The sequence below is a fragment of the Echinops telfairi genome, unplaced genomic scaffold, assembly GCF_000313985.2.
Source record: "Echinops telfairi isolate 266 unplaced genomic scaffold, ASM31398v2 ScPeMD7_7420;HRSCAF=8458, whole genome shotgun sequence".
Classification (NCBI taxonomy): Eukaryota; Metazoa; Chordata; class Mammalia; order Afrosoricida; family Tenrecidae; genus Echinops; species Echinops telfairi.
The window spans coordinates 15,249,204-15,253,753 of NW_022111320.1; positions in this window are offsets into that span (position 1 = coordinate 15,249,204).

Here is a 4,550-nt window from a genome sequence, read left to right on the forward strand (position 1 = left end):
AGTGTGAGTTGTTTGTAACCAAAATGGATCAGTGCTGTCTGGGGGAGCTTTTATATTCCTAACACATTTTATAATAATGTGGATTTTTAACATTATATTTTGTGATCATCTAGAGAATTAGACTTGGAGATAAATACTGAAGAAGTGTTTAAAGAAAAGACATTGGAAAGAAAAGCAGCATAGTTGAGTCTTTTTGGTACTGTCTTATATTATGAAAACATTTAATCCTTAGTTCATGTCACAGTGATAATGCTGACAGAATCCTAATCACTTAATTATTATTTCCACCTTGCCCTGTAACTCCAATTCCAAGGTCAGGGCTGTCTGTAGCCACCTAACATGAACACACAACTGAGAGAATTTTTGAGGGAATAGTCTTCACATGAAATATACTTGATAATAACATTTTAATGTAATATTGACATTTCTGGTTTTTAACCAGTTGGGCCGAATCTTGATAGAAAAGAAAATTACTTGTGACAGCTTCCGCATGAGTGCCTGCTATCATGACAATTTAACTAGGTTTGATCCTTTGTCAGATATCTTGCATTAGAAAGGAAGGACTTTCTTTCACGTTTTATGGAAACATGCCATTTCTCATAAAAGATCATTTAGAAGTTGTCTTTAGATTATGTATTCATTAGTATTTCGAGGTTAGTGTGAAGAGAGTCTGCAGAGCCCCTCGGCAGCAGTTGTACTCTGCCCACCAGCTCAGCTGGTTTCAGTTGGAATCCACCTGATGAAAGGAGATATGATGGTGGTTTAGTACCTGGATGTTCACCTCCCATTAAGGAGACCCAGGTTCCTTTACCTACCAATGCATCTTAGCATAGCCATCACCTGCCTGCCATTGGAGGCTTGCATATTGCTCTGATGCTACATGCTGCACAGGCATTAGCAGAGCTTCTATACTGAGATAGACCAGGAATACAATCCTGACGTAGCGTGAGGGCCTTGTCATGTAATGGAAATGACATCTCCTACTGGAGAGATGAAACTCCTACTAATAAACCCCTCCCATACTGTACACTATCGGCATGTGGATTCCAACACACCATGGTCCCATAGGCAGAGAATTGTTCTGAAGGATTTACAAGACTGTATATCTTTACAGAAGCAGACTGCCTCATCTTTCTCACTACAGCACCACTACCCTCAAGATAAAATTGAATAATTAATAAATAGCTTAACACTGGACTGGTTAGCATTGCATTCTGAACTGATGAGTTTGCCATTAATAGGGCTGATTCAAAGCCAGCTAATAGGGATGATTCAAAGCCACTATGATCCATGTGGCATTTATGATTGAACAGAAGACTTTGACACGTGTGCTACTCAGAAGAGGATCCACAGGGCAGCAGCAGCAGAATGACCTGGGAGCTGGCTACAAATACCCACATTAGGAACCCTGTCCCCTAGCTCCAGATCTGTAGAATCAGCATCCACATTTTAACAAGATCCCTAGATAATTAAGACACTAACTACCCTGGTGATTCTTAACTCTGACTACACATTAGAATCACTTAGAGTGCTTTAAACATGTTATTATTCCTAAGCCTTTCCCCAGACTAATTAAATCAGAATCTCTAAGGATGGGCCCCTGGCATTGGTATTTTAATATGCTCATCAAATAATTCCATTGTGATGCTAGGCTTGAAAACTGCTGGTTACACAATGCCCAAACAATCAGTAAACTCAGCTTATTCTTAAAGGGCAAAGAAGAAAAAATATATAGCAAGCAAACCAATTACCTAGCATTTTGTACCACTCCATAAATGATTGATTTTTTTAAAGTTAAATTTGGTTTGCTTAGACTGAGAACACAGTCTATTATGCCCCAACCTGCCCACAAATATGATATATTGTAAATCAAGAGGAGGGACACTATAATATTTAAATTGATTTTAGTGTTGTGTTTTATCTTTCCTTCCTTTGGGCAGCCTCATTCTCCAGCTTGAGATATCTAAATGTCTATTACAGATAGCATATACATTCATATCATTGCCTCTTTGGGCACCACGTCTCCTTTCCCTGTGCTCAGTTCTCAGTATGGAATCCAAACATTCCCTTAGCTCCCTTGCCTAAAGGGAATTTTCCCCCTATTGAATTTGTTTATTGCTCCTACTATATATTCCTACTTTATGTTTTTATGTCATTGGCTCCATCATTTAGTGGGATAAATATTACTGTTGCTAAACTTCCACAATGAATTTCCGTCAAGGACCATTGGGGTAGCAGTGGGGAAGTGCATGGCTTCGAACCATAAAGGTTGGCAGTTTGACTCCATCAGCCTCTCTACAAGAGAAAGTCCTGGCCGTTTGCCTCGCTAGAGATCAGTCTTGGCAACCCTAGTTGAACCCGAGGTTCTACTTTGACCCATCTGGTTGTATGGGTCGGAACCGATTCTATGACAAGAGATATCATCTCAATGATAAGTAATTTATATCAGAATTCTCGGCATGAACAGAGAAGAAAAATGCAAACAAAACTTTTACTTCTGTAGAGCACTGAGAAGAAAGAAAGAACTCTGACTTTGGAATGTTTCACAAAATACCTGTTGAAAGCATTAGGCGCCCCGGGACACAGCGGCTTGTGTGGCAGGGTGCTAATCACGAGGCTAGCGTTGGAAACCACTCGCCACTCAGTGGGGAAAGATGAGACTTCCTACTCCTGTGAAGCTTCGCGGTCTTGGAAACCCATGGAGGGCATTTGTTCTCTGTCCTATAAAATGACGATGAGTCAGAACACACGCCCTGGCTAGGGGGTGGGGGGTGTGTGTGGGGGGGTGGATGTTGTTGAAAGGCTCTAATGACTTGCCACTGCATCAGATAAATTGGCATGACTGGCAGTGAGTTGGGGTTTGCATTTTTTATGTATAATATTGTTAAATGGGGTTAAATGGATGCGATAACCATCTCAATGCTATCATCTCAATATTACACTTCTTTCTGCATGACCCCCACTTCATCTTTATGTGTCTTCTTCTTGTTTGGTGCTCTTCGGTTAATTCTGACACATAACATATACAATTAAAGAAAACACTGCCCAGTCCTACTCTATATTCATGATTATTAGTACCTGAGGGCTCATTATCAAATGATAAGGTGTTCAGTTTTAGCCTACCAGCCTCTGCAGAAATCTCCTTGTCAATGCACTCTGCGTGACTCCGAGGCCACTCCCCTGCCTTCTCTATGGTCCGAGGAGATTCATCAAAGGCTTAGTCCATGTGTTTTCCCTTTTACTTTTTTTTTTTAACTGAAACAACTTTAAAATGGATCAGAAGGGATCTCCAATGATAAGATATTACATCTTAACAACATCTACCATAATCAGTTTGGGAATGTTCTCTGTCTGTTAGCAAGGCTATTTACATCCCTCAACTATGGTCAAAGGCAGTGGTTCTCAACCTTCCTAATGCCACGACCCTTTCATACAGTTCCTCATGTGGTGGTGCCCCGCCCAACCATTACATTATTTTTGTTGCTGCTTCATCACTGTCATTTTGCTACAGTCATGAACCAGGTGACCCCTGTGAAAGAGTCGTTCAACCCCCAAAAGGGTTGCGGCCCACAGGTTGAGACCCACTAGTCAAAGGGAATTCAGTGAAGACTTAATCCATGTGTGCATCCTGCATTGGGTAAATCTGTTGCACAAGATCTCTTTAGAGGTTTGAAAAGCAAGGATGTTACTCTGAGGACTAAGGTATACTTGACCAAACCGTGGGATTTTCAATTGCCTTCTATGTATGTGAAAGTTGAATGGATGCGTTTCAATTGTGGTGCTGGTGAAGAATGTTCAAAATATCATACACTGCCAAAAGAACGAACCAACTCCTTGTAGGAGAACTTGGAAGATGCATGACCAGGGTGCTCGATGGAGGCCAGGACGGCGAGTCTTGTCTCACCTACTTAGGACATGTTGTCAGGAGAGACAAGCTCCTGGAAAAGGAGATGCTGTTGGGGAAAGTAGAGGGGCAGCTTAAGAGAGGAAGGCCCTCCACAAGATAAGTTGGCACAGTGGCTGTAATACGGGTCCAAGCACAGGCACAACTGTGAGGATGGTACAGGACCTGGAGTATTTTGTTCTATTGTGCGAAGGGTCACTATGGATCAGAACCAACTCGATGGCACCTAATAACAACACAATGTGTACTGATTACATAGACACAGGGAAGAATTGATTCTGGGAGATGACTTGACTTTCCCACCCCCCCCAAACACATGAATATTCTCATCATTGAACATAACCTTGACGGATGATAAGATATCAAAACTTGAAACTCAAACTCATTGAATTGATTTTGACTCATGGCAACCATATAAAATGGAGTAGAACTGCCCCCGTGGGGTTTTGAGACTGTAAATCTTTACCCGAGTAGGAAGCTTCATCTTTCTCCTGATATAATAAGACGTAGGTGACCGTAATTCTTGACGTTTTTCCAGTGCATATTTTAACTAGTCTCATACAAGCTATTAATTATTACAGAAAATATCACCCTGGGTGAAAAGAAAGGAGCCAATAAAATGAGTAATAGTATACACACACACACA